This window comes from Erinaceus europaeus, chromosome 10 (assembly GCF_950295315.1).
Source record: "Erinaceus europaeus chromosome 10, mEriEur2.1, whole genome shotgun sequence".
NCBI classification, from domain to species: domain Eukaryota; kingdom Metazoa; phylum Chordata; class Mammalia; order Eulipotyphla; family Erinaceidae; genus Erinaceus; species Erinaceus europaeus.
This window is the reverse complement of record NC_080171.1, coordinates 23,874,755-23,895,373: the sequence shown is the minus strand read 5'-3', so window position 1 is coordinate 23,895,373 and position 20,619 is coordinate 23,874,755. Positions and strand designations below refer to the sequence as shown.

Below are 20,619 nucleotides of genomic sequence, written 5' to 3'. Positions count from 1 at the left end.
GCACAGACAGAAACAACTGTACAACAGATAGTAGAATATAGTTGCTACTCAATTTCTTCATTGTTTCTTTCTTTCTTTTTTTTTTTTTTAGTTTGAACTCCAGGTCTTGGTCAGTTTCCCAGTTCTTGTCTCATTCTCCATTCTCACTTTCCTTTGACTTCAGATCCCACTATCCTATCCCTTAGAATGGCATGGGGATAATTAATGATTTCCTGTTATTTAATTTTATGTTCAGGATTTTTTTCAGAGGACTGCTCAGCTCTGGCTTATGGGAGTGCTGGGGATTGAATCTGGGACTTTGGGTTCTCAGGCACAAGAGTCTGGGAATCATTAGGCTATCTCCCTACTCCTGATACTTAATATTATTAAAGATAATTTTTGTAATCACTAGGACTTCACCACTCAGTTGACTGCTTCTGAGAGAGAGAGAGAGAGGATAAAGACAAAGATATCACCACAGTGAAGTTTCCTCTAATGTAGTGGGTGTCATAGGTATGGCAAACCCAGGCACACTATTCAAGTCAGCTATCTTGTTAGCTCCCAAAACTTTTTTTTTGTCTGTCCCTTTATTTCTCCTTTGCCTTTCTTCTCTTTTTCTAAGTGTGTGGAATGGGTGGTTACGATAGCTGTGTAAGCCTCAGGATATGCATCAAATAGCCTCATCGTAATATCTTGCTGAGTACAGTAAACATATTTCTTTTGATATATGATCTAAGGATTAAAAAACTAACTGATTTAAATAGTATTCCCTTGAACACTTCACTTACTGCTGTGGTTATTTTACAGATGCCAAAAAATATGGCATTAGGAACAAAATTTATCATGCAGTAGGAAGAGACGTGATCTGCAGTGTTGTATTTGCATTTGAAACTAAAAGCAATCTCTTCTGTGAGACTTGGAGGGGGAGGGTGAATGTAAAGATATAGGAACAATGAGAATCAAAGACAGGCAAGTACACTGAGATGCATGGGTGTCTGAGAACTTACGGTTGCAGATAAAGTTATCACTGGTACTAATAGGGTATAGTTATTCTTTATAGAATTTTTGAAGAATAAACTGACAGCTTAATGAAGGTTGTAAATGAAGTCAGTGGTGAAAAAAATGAAAATATAATGGCAAAAAAAATTCCAACATGCTCATGTAGTACAAAAGGTGAAGTTCAACTCTGAAGAGAGTCAAATTGTAATGTGTGGGGACAGCAGAAGCGGGGGTAGGGGTGAGGTTGCATGTGAGGTTGTTCTGATATATGTTCAAAATGGAAAACACAGAACATAAAAATCATTGTGGTCGGACTAAATTTGATCATAGGTTGTGGAAAGGGAAGAAAAACAATAAATCTCTGATGCTGACAAACATGGGACTTGATTGGCTCTTTATACGTGGTTAAAAGCTGGCTAAAAACTCACCACTCAGACTCTCCCCTCTATGGAAATCTGATTCTCTGCCAAACCCTGGACAATAAATACTCTGCAACTGAGAAGCTGCAGCTTTTTAAGGAGACGTCAAAACAGGATCACAAGGTAAGGATGAAATCAATGTGCTGGGAGATTTTTAGTTAGGCTTTATAAAGTAAGATCTTATGGATCATGGAGAACTGTTTTATAATTCTATAAAAGTAAGGTTTCGGCTGATTTATCATTATTATCATTGTTTTTGTCAAAAGTAGTAAAAGTTGATAACAGTTGCTGTTGATTTATAAGTCCATTTTGTTTTCCCTTTAAAAAAAAAAAAGGCTTCCCCTTAAAAATGGTTTAATTTTCTTTATTTCTTGCTGTCTGCTTTGAACTTTTTTTTGGTTTTCTCCTTGAAATTTCCCCTATCTTGTCTTTCCATAAATTTACATAGTCCCATACACACACACACATACACACACACACACACACACACACAAACACACATACGGCGAGAGAAAGAGAGAGATTCCAAATCATTATGGCTGCATGCAAACGATGCCATAAAATCTTTGGGAGTGAAAGGTCTAGGCTTAAGTATAACTGAATCTTCACTCCCTCTAAGAACTCTGAGTCAGTTCAAACTCTAATTGCATGTAATCCTATGCTGTCCCCACAAATCCTATGATATTCCTAAGAGTGATGCCTATTGCATCAATTGTAAAATAGTCTTCTCTAAGGAGGAATTCGATCAATACAGGGAAGAGTGAAGAAGGTAATGAGGGTGTGATTTGTGTGAGCGAGTAAGAGGCATTACAGGAAGAAAAAAATAAGTGTCCAGAAATTATTATGTAAGTAAATATGTCAGAAGGCGATCTTTCCTAGAGATAGTATGTGCTGTACTAAATCATTACAGGGAATTCAGAAGAAAAAAGAATGTACACCTGCAAATTTTTGTGCCAGTAAATTTAAAAGCATGCAGACTTTTACTCCTCCTCTTTCTCCACCTCATTCTTCTCCCTCTTCCTCTTCCTCCTTGTCCTCTTTCCTTTCTTCTTCCCCTTCCTTCTCCTCCTCAATTTCTTCTTCTCCTCCTCATCAATCACCACTCTGTTATGTAACTTTCTTTTGCCATTCCTGTTACTATGATAAGAACTAAATGGTCCACACACAGACTTAGCTAAATCTATCACTTTTAGTCAGCACACTAGTCCTGTCATCCAAAAGAGCACACACTTTATAGGCAGGGAACCTGGACTTCAGTCCCTGGAGTGGCTACTAGTGTTGCCATGTCTCTTCTTCTCTCTCCCTCTCTGTCTTTCACTCTCTAACTTAATTTGTTCAATTTGAGCAGCTGTACATTTGGTGATCACCACAATTTTCCCTAGCAATGCTAGTACACTTGAGTGTACTAGTACCTTGTACATTTTGTAAGAATGCTTGCTCATCACTTCTCTGAGTTTCTAGTGAATACTCAATATTTTCTTAAACAGTCAGAAGAACTTCATATTTCTGTATGCCTGCTGTATTGAAATTTAAACCACTCTAATTTATTAGCCAGCCTTCTCTGTCTGTGGCATTAGTTCAAGATAAGCTTATTAAATTATATATATATATATATATATATATATATATATATATATATATATATTGCACGCTTTTTTTCTCTGTGCTTTTTAATCTGGGAAATTATTACACTCAAGCAAGTTTTTCCTCCTCTATTCTGAATTCATTGTTGCCAATAATTTTCCTTTGGAAGTTGCTTTTTTCCCCATAATCATATATATATATATATATATATATATATATATATATATATATATATGATATGTATTACATGTACATTATCAGCAGTGAGCATGAATGCTTCATATTGGTTAATTAGTAACAACAACAGTATTAAATTTACTTTAGTAATGATTCTTTGTTATCTGTCTGCTTGTTTTGTTTTTCAACCAAAATTATCATTGGAGCTCAGTGCCTACATAACAATTCACCACTCCCAGTTGCCATTTTTTTCTTTTATTTAATTTGATAGGACAGATGGAAATTAAGCGTGAGTGTGGAGATAGACAGGAAGAGACAAAGAGACACCTGCAGCCCTGCTTCACAACTCCTGAAGATTACCCCCAGCAGGTGGCAACTAGGAGCTTGCACATAGTAATCTGTGTGCTTAAAGGAGTGTGCCACCACCTGGCCCCTCTTTGTAGCTTCTTAAAATGTTTTGATTACAGGGACAGCCCCACCTGTAGCAGGGAAGCTTTACAAGTGATGAAGCAGTGCTATAGGTGTCTTTCTCTAGCTATCTCCCACTTCCTCTCAATTTCTGGTTGTCTCTTTCCAATCAATAAATAAAGGTAATAAAGTTTCAGTTACTGTGCAAAGTGCAAGGACTGGCTCAAGGATCCTGGTTCGAGCCCTCAGCTCCCCACCTGCAGGGGAGTAGCATTACAGGTGGTGAAGCAGGTTTACAGATGTATATCTTTCTTTCCTCCTTTCTGTCTTCCCCTCCTCTCTCCATTTCTCTCTGTCCTATCTAACAATGACATCAATAACAACAACAATGAAAACTACAGCAACAATAAAAAACAACAAGGGCAACAAAAGGGAAAATAAATTAATTAATTAAAAATTTTTTTAAGTTTCAGTTACTAGCATAAGTACCAATTTTTATTCTAAAGTGATTTGGGAAGCTGGGGGAATAGAATGCAAGACTTGTTCAGTCCTGAGTTTCAGTCACTACCATTGCATAGGTTGGATTAGTGCTCTGGTTTATCTCTCATTAAATATTTATTATGGAAGTCTGGAGGATCCCTTGCCTTGGACATGGTGTGTATCTAGCTGCCCAAGCATAATTCTTTCACTATGCTAAATGGAAGGATTCCACCTCAGTACTAAGAAGTCAGTGGGATCAGTCTCAGCATTTAGAAGCATTAATGTCTGCTTTGAATTTTTTTTTTTTGCCTCCAGGGTTATTTCTGGGGTGGTGCCTGCACTAGGAATCCACTGCTCCTGGCAGCCATTTTGTCCATTTTGTTGTTGTTGGATAGGACCAAGAGAAATTGAGAGAGGAGGGGAAGGCAGAGGGGAGGGAGAGAAAGACAGATACCTGCAGACCTACTCCACTGCTTTTGAAGCGACCTCCTCAAAACCCCGCAGTCAGGGAGCTGGGGCTAGAACCAGGATGCTTCTCCATGTCCTTGTGCTTCACATTATGTGGCTTAACCTGGAGTTCTGCAGCCTGGCTCCCTGCTTTGTATTTCTTAATTCACAAAATATTTAACTAGAAGTTCATTATTTATGCACGTTGAGAAAAAGATATTGTGTACAAACCCTTGGCTTTCCTAATTCACAAAAAAAATAATAATATTAAACCAACTCCAGTACAAGATCTGTTTTGTGTTTTCCCTTCCGTTCTTATTTTTCAACTTCTGTCTATGAGTGGGATCATACCAGGTCCATCCTTCTCTTTCTGGCTTATCTCTCTTAACATGGTGTATTGTACCAAAGCAAAAGACTGGGATGCAAGGGGAGGGGTCAGGTCCTGGGACATGATGGCAAAGGAGGACCTAGAGGGGGTTAGATTGTTATGTGGAAAACTGAGAAATGCTACACATGTCGAAATACTATATTTTGCTGTAGACCCTAAACCATTAATCCCCTCAATAAAGAAAAAAGTGTTTAAAAATATATTTAAAAAAGAAACCCATGTTTTATATTCTCAGATACCTTTATTTTTTTATATGTATACAGCTCCAGAGAAAAATTTCAGCTTCAACCAAATGCAATGGCATTCAATGTGTAGTAAATCTTAATAGATTTATTAAAAATGAAAGAGAACTTGAAAAAAATAATATTAGAGAGAAGTAAATTATTTCAGCAGTGTCTACAATTTTTCTAGTTAGCTGTGGCAAATACTCTCAGAGTCAATGATTTATTCTCCCTTCAGGCAGAACCATATAATAACTAGTTAATTCCTAGGGTTGCAGTTCTCTGTTGAAAGTTTATTTATAAAATGGAAATATTAACAAGACCATAGGATAAAAGGAGTACAATTCCATACAATTTCCACCACCACCATCCCCTCCCCTGATAGCTTTCCTATTCTTTATCCCTCTGGGAGTATGGACCCAGGATCACTGTGGGATGCAGAAGGTGGGAGGTCTGGCTTCTGTAATTGCTTCCCCACTGAACATGGGCACTGGCAGATCGATCCATACTCCCAGTCTGTCTGTCTCTTTCCCTAGTGGAGCAGGGCTCATAGTTTTCAGTATACAAGTCTTTCACTTCTTTGTTCAGGTTTATTCCTAGGTATTTTACTGGTTTTGCTGCAGTAGTGAATGGGATTGAATTTTGGATATCCTCTTCTTCGGACTTAGTGTTTGCTTAAAGAAATGCCACTGTTTTTTGTTTGTTTGTTTGTTTTTTGTACACTGATTTTGTAGCCTGACACCTTACTATATTGCCTAAGGATTTCCAGGAGCTTTCTGCTGGATTATTTAGGTTTCTCTATATATACTATCAAATCATCTACACAAAGTGAGAGTATGACTTCTTCCCTTCCAGTCTGTATTCCTTTGATTACTTTCTTTTGCCTGATTGATATAGCAAGAACTTCCAATACTATATTGAAGAGTAATGGTGATAATGGACAGCCCTGTCTAGTCCCCGATCTGAGGGGGAATGCTTTCAGTTTCTGTCCTTTGAGTATGATGTTGGCTGTAGGCTTGCTATATATGGACTTCACTATCTTCAGGAATTTTCCATCTATTCCCATTTTCTGTAGTGTTTTGAGCATGAATGGCTGTTGGATTTTGTCATAGGCTTTCCCTGCATGTATGCAGTTTTGGTTTTTCTTTTATTGATGTGGTGGGTCACATTGGTTGACTTACGTATACTGAACCAGGCTTCATTCCTGGAATAAATCCCACTTGGTCCTGATGAATGATCCTTTTGATATACTACTGTATCCAGTTGGTTAGGATCTTGTTCAATATTTTAGCATTGATGTTCATCAGAGATATTGGTCTGTATGTTTCCTTTTTTGTTGTGTCCCTATCTGCTTTCGGTATCACGGTGATGTTCATAGATGGTGGAAGGGAGAGTTGCTGTTTCTTCAGTCTTTTGAAAGAGCTTTAAAAGTATAGGCACTAACTGTTTCCTGAAAGTTTTATAGAATTCATTTGTAAAGCCATCTGGTCCTGGACTTTTGTTGCTGAGAAGACTCTTAATAACTGTTTCAATTTCTTTGTCTGTGATAGGTCCGTTTAGGTTCTGTAGTTCTTCCTGGTTCAGTTTTGGAAGGGTATATGTTTCTAGGAATTCTTCCATTTCTTCCAGATTCTCGAGCTTGGTAGCACATAGTTGACTGTAGAAGTTTAGCATGATTTTCTGTATTTCTGTAGTGTCTGTTGTGATACCTCCTCTATAATTTACAATTATTTTTATTTGAGCCCCCCCCATTTTTTTTAGTGAGTCTGGCTAAGGGTATGTCAATTCTGTTTAATTTTTTCAAAGAACCAACATTTGGCTTCATGATCTTTTGTATGGTTCTCTTGTTTTCTTTTTTTTTTATTTAATAAAGGATAAATTAACAAAACCAGGAGGGGTACAACTCCACACAATTTCCACCATCCAATCTCCATATCCCACCCCCTCCCCTGATAGCTTTCCCACTCTCTATCCCTCTGGGAGCATGGACCCAGGGTCATTGTGGGTTGTAGAAGGTGGAAGGTCTGGCTTCTGTAATTGCTTCCCCGCTGAACATGGGCGTTGACTAGTCGGTCCATACTCCCAGTCTGCCTCTCTCTTTCCCTAGTAGGGTGTGTCTCTGGGGAAGCGGAGCTCCAGGACACATTGGTGGGGTCTTCAGTCCAGGGAAGCCTGGCCGGCATCCTGATGACATCTGGAACCTGGTGACTGAAAAGAGAGTTAACATACAAAGCCAGACAAATTGTTGAGCAAGGTTCTCTTATTTTCAGTGTTGTTTATTTATGCTCTAATTTTAGTGATTTCCATCCTTCTGTGTTGGGGTTCCTCGGGGGGAATGAGGCAGGAGTGAGTTCGCTAAAAGGGGTCTTCTAGCATGTTGTGGCAGGGACGATATATAAACCTCTTTTAGGGCACCGTTGAGGGGAACAGAACAACTTTATTGACACAGTTACAAATTTATAAAGGGGTAACTGTTCAGGGGAAGTAGCCAGCTGGCCTATGAAGTCAGTATCTCCTTATAAGGGAAAAGAGAGCAAGGCAATGAGAAGGTAGGGATGATGACACAGGGGAATAAAAATATAAGGAAAGTGAAGCCTACCAGAAAGGGGGGAGGGGTGGGTGATGTGGTGAGGCTGATAGGAAGGTTGGAATTCCCCTCATACTCTTGCCACATTTCGCTCGACCACAAGGCTGGCGTGCCAAGGGGAGACTGATAGACGAGCTTCGGGGGGGGGGGGGAGGTCAGCCATCCATGCTCAAGCACACATCAGACCCACACTTCTGATTGCTTTAGCTTCCTTTGTTCTTCTTCTTCTTCTTCTAAATCTTTAAGGTGTACAGTTAGGTTATTTACTTGAGCTTTTTCTTGTTCTCTCATGTGTGCTTGTATGGCTATGAGTTTCTCTCTAGTACCGCTTTAGCTGTGTCCCAAATATTTTGATAGCTCGTATCTTCATTTTCATTTGTTTGTAGGAACATTTGAATTTCCTGCTTGAGTTCTTCTTTGACCCATTGGTTATTAACCAGGATGTTGTTGAGTTTCCAAATTTTGTGATTTTTAGTAACTTTCTGTTTGTTGTTGAGTGTTAGTTTTACTCCACTGTGGTATGAGAAGATACTTAGGATGATTTCAATGCTCTTGAATTTGTTGATACTGTCTTTGTGGTCTAATATGTGGTCTATCCTTGAGGATGTGCTGTATGGATTTGAAAAAAAATGTGTATTCCAGTTTCTTGGGGTGAAGAACTCTGAAAATGTCCAGGAAATTTACTCTATCCATCTTTTCAATTAATTCTCTTATTTCTTTGTTGATTCTCTGATTAGCTGATCTCTCTAAGTGTGAGTGGGGTCTTAAATTCTCCTACTATTACTGTATTACTATTGATGTATTTTTGTAGCTCTTTCAAGTAGGTGTTTGATGTATTTAGATGGTCCCTCATTGGGTGCATAGATGTTAATAATTAAATCTTGGTTGACTGATCCTCTGATCACCATGTAATGTTTATGTCTATCTTTTATTATTTTATTTAATTTAAAGTGCATTGTGTCAGAGATGATAATGACTGTTCCTGCCTTTTTCTGTGGTCCATTATCTTTTTTTTAATATTTATTTTATTTTATTTATTTATTTTCTCTTTTGTTGCCATTTTTATTTTTTATTGTTGTTGTAATTATTATTGTTGTTATCAATGTCATCATTATTAGATAGGACAGAGAGAAATGAAGAGAGGAGGGGAAGACAGAGAGGGGGAGAGAAAGAGAGACACCTGCAGACCTGCTTCACCACTTGTGAAGCGACTCCCCTGCAGGTGGGGAGCCGGGGGCTCGAACTGGGATCCTTACTCTGGCCCTTGTGCTTCGAGCCACGTGTGCTTAACCCCCTGCGCCACTGCCCGACTCCCTGTGGTCCATTATCCTTAAAATCTAGCAGGATATAATATCCTTGGTTGAAACAATTTTTCATTGAGGGCTTGATATATATCTTGCCATTCTCTTCTGGCTTTTAAAGTTTGAGTGGAGACGTCTGCTGATAGTGTTATGGGTTTTCCCTTGTATGTGACTTTTTGTTTTTCTCTTGCAGCCTTCAGGATCCTTTCTTTATCTGTACTTCTTTTCATTGTAACTATAATGTGTCTTGGTGTCTTCAGGTCTGGGCTGATTCTGTTTGGGACTCTTTGGGTCTCTTGAATCTTAATGTCCTTTTTGTTGTTTAGAGCTGGAAAGTTTTCTTCTATTATTCCCTCTAGGATGTTTTCTTCCCCTTCCTCTATTTCTTCCTTAGGTAGGCCAATTATATGAATGTTACTTCTTTTGAGGTCATCCCACATGTCTGTTTTTGTCTTCAGTGTCGCTCAATCTCTTTTTTTTTTTTTTTTTAGCTCTTTTACCTCCTTCTTAGTTTTCTTTAACTCATCCTCTATCTAACTAGTTGTTTTCTGCTTTTGTTAATCTGCTTTCCCTTCCCTCAGCTTTCTTCTTCAGTTCAGCTATATTTTTTACCTTGCTCAGTTGTAATATTAGCTTGTTCTGCTAGCTGTACTGTTAGCTCAGCTATTTCAGCTTTCTGTTCTCTATACCTCGAGGTAGCTATTATCCTTGAGGGTCTCATCTGTTGTTTCCCTATTTCTGATAGACTTTTCCTCAATAGTTGTCCTAATTTCTGTAATTAATAGGTCAATTATTATTTTGATATCTTCCTTATTTATAGTTGCTTCTGTCTTACTTAGGATTTTTTCTGGGTTTCTGTCCTGATTCATTGCCATAGTTGATTTAGTTGCTTTTTGTTTAAGCATATTTTTCTATTGGTGTATTTTGTATTTTTTGCCTTGGCTATTTATGTTCAGTGAGAGGGGTGGGGGTTGGGGGTACAAAGGAAACTAAAAGCTGGAATAGTGCAGATGAAGAGTTGGGGGGGGGGCCTCCATTTTGTAGATGGCCAGTAGGCCTATTTTAGTTATATTCCAAAGGGCCTATAGCTATACTAGTTTTTTTTTCTTTTTTTTTTTTCCCCCTGAGCCTGAAATCTGATATGCCAATGGATCCAAGTTATTGTGTGGGGAGATGATTCATGGCTGAAAAAGCTGGATCAGGGCAGGGGTAGATCGCATAATGGTTTATGCAGAGAGACTCTCATGCCTGAGTCTCCAAAGTCCCAGGTTCAATCCCCTGAATTATGGTTTACCACCATAAACAAGAGGTGAGCAGTGCTCTGGTAAAGGAAAAAAAAAAAAAAAAAGCTGGATCAGGGAAGAGAGTAGCTCCCTAATATGGGAAAGGGGTATAAATATTGTTGACTGTAAACCCCATCGATTTGATGTGGTCTGGAGCCCATATTTCAGCTTAGGAGCCTATGTGACCTCTGCATCCTTGTAGATCTGAGCTCACATTCTATGGTCATGAATAGGAACATTCCAAGCTGCCCCAATATTGACCCATCTGCCTCAGATGTAGAATAGAGTATGTCGTCCCTTCAGAGGATGGAACATTCTCTACTGTTGTTGATCCAAGTTGAGGGCAAGGTCCTATGGGGGGCCCACAAAGGGGTCTATTTTATTGTTCCTGATAGAGAGGACTGGTAACAATGGAGAGGGAATTATTAAAGAACAAGTGGATACCAGTTGCACTTTGTATCACTACACTCTGAAAGAGATCATACCTATGTAACGCAGACTATGGCCAAGTCTTTATTTTTTTTTTATTGCCACTAGGGTTATTGCTGGGGATCAGTGCTTGCATGATGAGTACACTGCTCCCAGTGGCCATTTTATCTTGTTTTTCTTCCTCTTTCTTTTATTTGATAGAAAAAAGACTGAGAGAAAAAGAAGAGAGACAAAGAGAGACACCTTCAGATCTGCTTCACCCCTCTTGAATTTTTCTCACAGCAGGTGGGGAGCATGTGTAAGTCTTATCTTGGAGAAGAAGACAGGCATTTAGAACAATTTTTTTTTCACCCTGCTATTTTTCTTTTCAAACCCAGTTATCAGGTAACCAACTATGAGCCTACTTAAAATTCCATATAGTGATATGATGGCAGAAGACTCAGTAGGGGTTGTACTGTTATGTGGAAACTGGGAAATTTTATGCATGTATGAACTATTATATTTACTGTTGAGTGTAAAACATTAATCTTTCAATAAAACAATAAAATAAAAAGAATTTTTTAAAAAAGAAAACTGTGGGCAGAATAAAAGAAGCATCTGCACACCTGTGTGTTCATTCCCATGTATTTTGTCTTACTTCATTTCCAAAAGCAATTATATTTCATTTCGTGTAAAAGAATAAAATATATATATACACAACTACATTCATATATAACTAACATGTATATACACAAACATATTCATACAAAACACATACAAACAAAAATAAAAAATAAGAGTAAAAAATCATCACAATAGTTTAAAATTTTTAAATTAAATACAGCCACTGTAACTGGACATTAAGAGTGGTTCTGAACTTCCAATCTGGGAAAAGGACAAGTGTCGTACAACTTGAAACAAGGGCAGTGGTCTGAGATTCTCTCTCATGGAATTTTCCTCCTCTCCTTCTACATTTAGTTCAACCAAATCCTACTTTGTCTAAGAGATGTTTCTCCCAAACTCTGCCATCTTTTAATCAGAGGAACTAGCAAAGATATGCCTTTTGTATTCTCTTATACATTTAAACCTCCTTATCCCCCAAACTCACAGATGCTCCAGACACAAAATCTGAGGCAACCTGGTCCAGCCCACCAGCACTCACACATCATAGAAACTCAGCACATCCCCAGTAGCATTATCTTAATGCAATAGGTTATACACAGGGGATTAAGAGATCAAAGGAGAGGCTACATATCCTAATTCTTAATCTTCTGCTATTTCTGCTTATAAATCATTAAAAGCAATAAAGATAACGGATTTTGCCATAAGAAGCCATAAACTCACAGCAGTTAATTTTCTCAATGTAATTCCATAGGACAAGTTCAGTAAAATATGTGAACTACAGATTCATTGTTCACACCAGCCTTCTTAAATTGAATGTTCCATGGTGGGGAAAAATTTTATAATGTGTGAAAAAAAATCAGAAGTTATTTCTCCTAGTGTTTCGCCTAGTGCTTTTCTTTTTTAAGGGGATAATGATTTGCAAGACAGGAAAGAAGTTTCAGTAGACTGGAAAAAAAAATTAAACACAGCAAATACCAGAGACGGGATAAAAAGTTAAATAGCCAGATCGGTTCAAAGTAAGTAAAGTTCATAACTAAATAGGTTGATGGATTTATTTGCTGCTTTTCTTAAACCAAGAAATAGAAGAGGGAAAGAAAAAAAAAAAAAAAAGAAAGGCTCAATTAAAAACATTCAATGTCTAGAGTTGAATTGGATTTTGTTGCCACCAAGTTGGTTTACAAGAAATGCCGTAATCTGATGCACAGAGGCCAAATCTCTTTAATAATGGACGGATCAGCATTTAGAAAACTACAGAAAGCAGATCCTATGCCAGACCTTTTGTCTTTAGTGGAGGTCACAGAATAGAAGCAGATGGCTTTAGTAACTCAGAGAAAGAGTAAAATCATCAACTCTCCTTGTACATGAAACACACGTTTCTCTGACGTAATTAGGTAACTGATCCTTCAAAACAAAGAACTTCAATTCACTCTAAAAAGTTGCTCTCTCCCAGCTCAGACCACAGAATTCTCACCCACATTTCCTCCCTACCCCCCCCAAACCCCTGCATTGCTGCTTTTAAGATTATGCCCATATGGTTTAATTGTTTGAAAGAAAATACAGTTTTAATACTGACAAGATTGTTTCACATGATTTCTAGGCAGTGGACTTTTTTTTTTTTTTAGAAGTACATTTCTGGTTTTTTTGATTGCCTTTTGTGCATCCCAGGATATATTGTAGAAAACATTAGAAGAATTTAGGGCCAGAGGGAGTCCGGCGGTAACGCAGCGGGTTAAATGCACATGGCGCGCAAAGCGCAAAGACTGGTATAAGGATCCCAGTTTGAGCCCCACCTCCCTACATGCAGGGGAGTCACTTCACAAGCAGTGAAGCAGGTCTGCAGGTGTCTATCATTCTCTCCCCCTCTGTCTTCTCCTCCTCTCTCCATTTCTCTCTGTCTTATCCAACAACAACAACATCAACATTAATAACTACAACAACAATAAAAACAACAAGGACAACAAAAAGAAAATAAATATTTTTAAAAATCTAAAAATAAAAAAAATTTTAGGGTCAGATAGTGGTGCACTTGGTTGAACACTCACATTATGATATGCAAGGACCTAGGTTCAAGTCCCAAGTCCCCACCTGCAAGGGGAAAGCTTCATAAGTGGTGAAGTAGTGCTGTGAGTATCAATGTTCTGTAAATCTTTATTTCACAACACCTTCAGTCTTATATTCTCTCAAACTAGTTGATGTGATTCACTGTCAGAATGAAGTGCCACCCAATGCTGGTATTTAACTGATATGCTCCCAATGGTTGGATTCTTTCTCATTTGTCTTGGCTCATGACATGCCACTACTGTGGAATTTTCTTACACAACCAAATGGCTAACCACTAACACATGCCATCATTTGATGATATTAAATTCTATTTTTAAAGGAAATTAAAAATACTGAATATGGAAGTTTTCCAATCACTTGTATGAAAGTTTCCGGCCACGGACCTGAATAAGCAAATCCAACACCTTAGATATTTGATTCCCATAAAATTTTAAACAAATCTGCTTTATATAATAGTCAGAAAACACATATGTCAGTCCTTTGTTTCCATCTTGTCTACATTGGGTGCCTCCAACTATTTCCCTAATTGCTGACTTTGTCATCATTATATGGATTGTTTTATGAGAGTCCTTAATTAGAGACAAAGAACTTCTCTATATTTCACTATAGTCAATTTCAACTTTAATGAAGAGTTACATATTTATAGAAATTTAAGAAATAAGGTCAAATTAGTATTTGGAAAGTTTAACTGTGTTGTGAAATTATGATTAAGTGCAGTAGATGTGCAAAATCTGTTTCCTTTTGCTTTTAAACTAAATGCCTCAGGATATTTTGCAGCTTATAAACAAATGTTGACTTTTTTTAATTGAAAACAACAGATTGAAATATAAAGTTAAGCAGTTCAAAAAGAAGCCATAAACTCACAGCAGTTAATTTTTTCAATGTAATTCCGTAGAACAAGTTCAGTAAAATATGCTAACTACAGATTGTTCATAATTCATTGTTCACACTAGCCTTCTTAAATCTAATGTTCCATGGTGGGGAAAATTTTATAATGAATGAAAAAAAATCAGAAGTTATTGCTCCTAGTGTTTTCCCCCATGCTTTTCTTTTTTAAGGAGGTAATGATTTACCAGACAACAGCTTCCATACTAGTACAGGTTCTTTTCTATAAATATTTATCTATCTATCTATCTATCTATCTATCTATTTATTTATTTATTTATTTTGGATAGAGACAGAGAGACATTGAGGAGGAAGGGAGTGGTAGAAATACTCAGCACTACTCACAGCACTGCTTCACCACTTGTGATCACAGTAACATTTCCACACCTGGACCCACTAATGTTGGACGGAAACAGGATTGTCTTGAATGGCTTATGTTTCTGCAATTGGATATTTCTTCCCTGAGAAAATGAAACAACCTTGGGGCTAGGCAGTGGTGCACCTAGTTGCTTTTACACATTATAGTTCACTAGGATGCTATTTCAAACCCTGAGTCCCCATCCGCAGGTTTCATGAGAGGTGAAGCAGGGCTGCAGGTATCTCTCTGTCTCTTTCCCTCTATCTCTCCTACCCCTCTTAATTTCTCTATCCAATAACAAATATATAAGTATATTTAAAATAAAATAAAATGATCTTTAGCTAGGAAACAACAACCATTCTAGGTAACCTTCAATATCCCCTAATTTCTGCAAAACTCCAGCCATTCTTAGTTTTATTAAGACTTCTCACCCATATATCAGCCAAATCCTTCTCAAAACTACCCTTCGGGTCAGTTGAATAGTGAAGGGTGGAATTAGATTTTTTTTAATATTTTTTTTTAATTTTTATTTATTTTATTTTTGAGAGAGTTGAAGAGAGAGAGAGAGAGAAAGAGAGAGAGAGAGAGAGGGAAACACCAGAGCACTGCTCAGCTCTGATCTATGGTGGTGCAGGGGACTGAACCTGGGACTTTGGAGCCTCAGGCATGAGAGTCTGTTTGCATAACCATTATGCTATCTCCCCCACCCAGAATTAGATTTTCAGTAGTGAAGATAATGTAGTACATATACAAATGTTTATAACTGATTACAACTGAAATCTTTATTATGTTGCAAACTAATATTAACTTCAATTTAAAAGAAGTTATCTATGTTGGATATACTCCTCAAAAAGTGACCCTGAGAATTCTTAGTCTGAAAACCACTTCACCAATGTCATTTAATCTAGTTACTTTTCAGTTCATGTAATACAGAAAGCTAAGTCTTCCATCAGGCATTTCAGAAATGCTTATTTCATTCTTAAGGAAGAGAAAAATATATCCATTTCTTGTCTACTTTCCAGTCAACTCAGTGCATTTTTCAGCACAGACATTAACACGCCTTTAACTTCTTAAACCGCAAAGACAGTGCTCATTTAATTTTGCCAGTGAGCTTCTCTGATCACCACACGAGAATATGTAACTCATATATTTTAGAATACACTGGAAGTCTCCGTTTTGACTTACACCGATTTTATTCATATAGCATATACATAAGTATTTTATATATCATGATTGTACAGCTTAATGAATTGTCACAGAGAGAACGCCTTACATGGTCTAATAACATAAAGAAAGAAAAGAATACAGAATTCAAGAAGGCTCCTCATGTCTTCTAGTCATTACTCCTGTGCAAGGATAGACATTACTATGCACTTAATATAATATATTCTCTTTGATTATGAGGTTTGAACTATTTAGAAATTAATTCATGCATTATTACGATCTTTTATGTCTGCCTGCTAGCCTCCTCCTGTTCCCATCTATAATTTCCATAGCTTTCACAGAGACTGAAGAGTCAGTTTGTGATTACCACTATCTGTGAAATTTCATTTGTTTTAAAAGCAGTTTTCTATATTCCACAGATGGGTGAAAACATCTGGTAATAGCCTTTCACTTCTTTATTTTACTTAGCATAATCACCTCCAAACCCATTCGTTTTATCCTAAATTACACAATTTCACCTTTTTCATGGTCAAGTAGTGTTCCATTGAGTATATATACTATGATTTCTTTATCTAGTTATCTATCAAAGAGCATTTAGGTTGATTTCATATTTTGGCTATTGTGAATAGTGTAGCTATACTTTCAAATTAGTATTTTTATGTTCCTGTGGATATATGCCTAAGAGTGGATTACACACTCTTACAATATTTCCTTTTCATTATTTTTAACCAGAGCTCTGCCTTATGATAATGCTAAAGATTGAACTTGGGACATTTGGTGCATCAGGCATGAAAATATTTCCCTTCTTTTTATTAAGGGCTCTCCACACCATTTTTCTATAGAAGCTGCATCAGTGTGCCAGAGTTCCCTTTTTCTGCACATCCTTGATTGCATTTTTCCAACAGCAGTGACTAGAGAGATTCACAGTAGTATCACGGAACTTGCATATTCAAGAAGTAGCAGGTTCAAATAATAGCAAAACTAAATGGCTCTCTTCTCTTCTCTTCTCTTCTCTTCTCTTCTCTTCTCTTCTCTCTCTCCTCTCTTCCTCATCTCTTACACACACACACACACACACACACACACACACACACACACACTTTTCAAATAGCTATCCACCTGACCAGAAGTAGGATATGGTTCAAAGAACTGCATCCTTGTTACAATTTGGAATTATGTAAATATTAAATCCCTTCAGTTTGAATTTGAGAGTTACTCCCATAGTTAAAGCTGGCATGAATGGACACATTTTTGTGCTCATTAAGCAATGTTTTGTTTATATGGCTGCCAAATACAGATGCATTCATATACTGGGGTAAACTTCTGGAGAATTAGACAATATTCAAAAAATTATTGCATATAATATACACATTGATACAATTATTTTCTTTCCATGAAAGGACATAAATGATGTATTTTAATATATCAGTATTGCTTGGCTTTGAAATTTGTCTTTTTTTTCTGGGTTTTCACAGATCTTGGTCAATATTTTCAGAAAGAAAAAGGCAGCAAGAGAGAGAGAAATAGAGAGAGAAAGAGACACCACAGCTTCAGGGACATCAACATGAATTGCAAAGTAGGTATATACTATCATGATGATCCCCAAAATTAGTCTTTCTTTTTTTAAAAAAATATTTTATTTATTTATTAATGAGAGGAATAGGAGGAGAGAGAGAAAGAACCAGGCATCACTCTGGTACATGTACTGCTAGGGATTGAACTCAGGACCTCATAGCTTGAGAGTCCAATGCTTTATCCACTGCGCCACCTCCAGACCAGGAAATCTGTTTTTCTTCCTATATTTAAGTATACATATCTACAAAAATAAGTCAAGTCTAAAGTAGTGACATGAAACAAAATGTATTGGAGTTTACCTCCAGTTTTGAGGACTAATTTGTAACCTAGTCAACTCAGGTATATACATATTCTGTGGTTTAGCACCTGTTTTTACCTTGTATATTTCTCAGCAAAGCCTTTGTCTAGGAGGAGATTTTGGCCTCCACCCTTTGTCCCCTGCCAGCTTATTCAGAATAGTGTGCCAGAACTATTTCCTGTGACTCATTTTTAATCACATCATCTAAGATGTTTCTCACTCTACCCTGATGTTGTCTTAAAACCTTAGAGGAAACAAAATCATGGCTGCATCCCCTTACATCCATTCAAGAACTGAGTGGTTTTATTGGTTCCTAGAAATAAGAACGTATTGAAACAGCTATTAAAGTCCACATATAAAATATAAGGACATAACCAAGAAGTTCCCTGTTCTTACTTTGTACTTTGTTTTTCCTTGCTATTGCTTAATGGTTTTTGTTTGTTTGTTTAGGGGGATTGAATTTTTTATTAGTGATTTAATAATGATTGGCAAGATTGTGTTATAAGAGGGATTCAATTCCATACAGTTCCCACCACCAGAGTTCCATAATACCCTCCTCTCCATTGGGAGGTTCCCTATTCTTTATCCTTCTGGGAATATGGACCGAAGATCTTTATGAGGTGCAGAAGGTGGAAGGTCTGGCTTCTGTAACTGCTTCTCTGCTGGACATGGGCATTGACAGGTTGATCCATCCTCCCAAACTGTCTCTATCTTTCCCTAGTGGGGTAGGGCTCTGGGGAGGTGGGGCTCCAGGACACATTAGTGAGGTCATATGCCCAGGGAAGGCAGGTTGGCATCATGGTAGCATCTACAACTTGATGGCTGAAAAGCATTAAGATAAAAAGCAGAATAAATTGTTTAATAATCAGGAACATAAAGGTCAAAGTATAGCAGATGGAATTTGGGGTCTTAATGTTAGAAGGAGCTAGGAAGTCTATTTTAGGTCTATTCCAAGGGCCCATAGCTTTCCAAAATGTCCATGCTCAGCGTTTTGAAGAAACAGCAGGAGAATACAGGATACAACTCAGAGTTGGGAGACTTGAATTCTAGTCCTGGTTACACTACATGCTAACTCACTAGTTGTGTAACTTTGAGTATGACTTGCTTTGTTTGACACTTCATTTGTAAAATAAGTTTTAGGTCACTGAGATCTGCCGTTTTTTAAAAGCAGTTGGTAGGCCGTCATGATGATATAGTGGTTATGCAAATGTCTGATACTGATTTCATAGGTTTGGGGACACTCTAATATTAAACATCTACCTATAAGCCTAGTGAAAGCTTCCTTTCAGCCCATCATTGTCTTCAGTGACTAACACTAAAGTCATCTCTATTTTTAATACATATGCTGAAATTTCAGAATTGATGTGTCAAGATATGCAGCTTCGTCTTTTATTTTTCTCACTTTATGGGGAGGTAATGGTTTACAGTATAGTTGTTGACTCACAGATATAATCTCATACCTCTCCGTGATAGGTGTCTGCATGGCACTCTCCCAGCCTCGATCCTTTTCCATTATCATACACCGGGACACCAGAGTTCCTCTATCCCATCTCTGTTTTTCCTTCCCCAGAGTCCTTTGTTTTGATGCAATACACCACACCCAGTCTAAGTTTTGCCTTCTGTTTTCCCTTACTACTGCCCTTGCTTCTTTCCTTTCACTCTTTCTTTCTTCCTTTCTTTTCTTTCTTTCTTTCTTTCTCTCTTTTTTTCCCCTGCTAGGGGTGCATAGGAATCAAATCTTTCAAAAATTCTAAAAACTGTTCAGCCACATATCTTCAGTTATTGTCTCTTCCTCATATTATCATCTCTTCCTAAATTTTCAAATAAACACACATTAAACTATTTCTGTCTTCCAAGATATTATCCACCTCTATATGTGTCTGGCTTGTAGCTTATAGGATATCATCAAGTACATTTTGGTAGCTCACTGGCTCTTTTAATATGTGTCTTAAATGCTGTTTAGTGAACAGAAAAGCTTTAATTTTAAAACATATTTTTATTTCTGATATTTTATTTGAATCCCTTTAAAAGCCAGTTGTTACTTGCTCATTTAAAAAAAAATTTTTTTTTTACATCTTCCTAAACATATTAAAATCAACTGCCTTATATGACATTTCTGATTGTTCTAACACGAAAGTCTTTGCAGGTTTGGGTCTTTACCTTATTAACTAATATTTTTGTTTGCTTTATAAATCTTGCCTGCAAACTATTATTTTGTCTGGAATTTTTTTGTGTGTCTATGCATTATGACTGGCTAAAGCAAACTTGGTCAAGATAATGATTTGTTTGCCCTTCCTACTTGTACAAAGATACTACAAATTGGGGCTGGGTGGTGGCATACCTGGTTGAGCACACGTATTACAGTGCTCAAGGACTCAGGTTCAAGCCCCTGGCTCTCACCTGCAGGAGAAAAAGTTTGCAAGTGGTGAAGCAGTGCTACAGGTATCTCTCTTTCTCCCTCTCCGGTTCCTGCACTTCATCTTTCTGCCTTTTGTCTACCATTGGACAGATAACGCTGGGGAGAAAAGAAAACAAACTGATCTTCCTCTCAGTGTTCTGAACTCTATATACTCTACTTTCTTGCTAGATTAACAAATGAATTTGAAAATATTTTTGAAAATGTATTTCTTTCAGCATTTTAGTTGTTTTTGTTAGAAAGTTGATCATCATAACTAATCCACTATTATGCTAGAAATTTAAATCCAAAAATTAGCCTTATAATGAGCAAATATAAATTTAATCATATAAACCACATTTGTATGAATAAATTATGATTTTTCTCTTTTTATATCTCTTGGAGTTCTTTTTCAGAAAAGGATCCTACAACACAGAAAGTTTCTCCCAAAAAGGCAGAGGAGATATTATAAGGGTTATGCAAAAAAGATGTTCATGCCCAAGGCACCAAAGGTCCTAAGTTCAATTCCCAGCACCACCATAAACCAGAGCTGTGAAGTGGTCTGATAAAAGTAAAAA

At 37.2% G+C, this 20,619-nt stretch overlaps 1 protein-coding gene across 4 annotated transcripts in view; it reads left to right on the top strand.

Annotated features, from left to right (window-relative positions):
• The first annotated feature begins 1,378 nt into the window (after positions 1-1,378).
• Positions 1,379-20,619, top strand: part of IL33 (interleukin 33) — a 54,744-nt gene continuing 35,503 nt past the window's right edge. The window contains exon 1 of one of the 4 annotated variants that reach the window (XM_007536083.2): positions 1,379-1,520. The gene's annotated coding sequence lies outside the window, so the exon portion shown is untranslated. Of the gene's footprint in view, positions 1,521-17,324; positions 17,350-20,619 lie in introns of those variants that run through there. The other 3 variants (XM_060199303.1, XM_060199301.1, XM_060199302.1) reach the window with 3 other exon arrangements.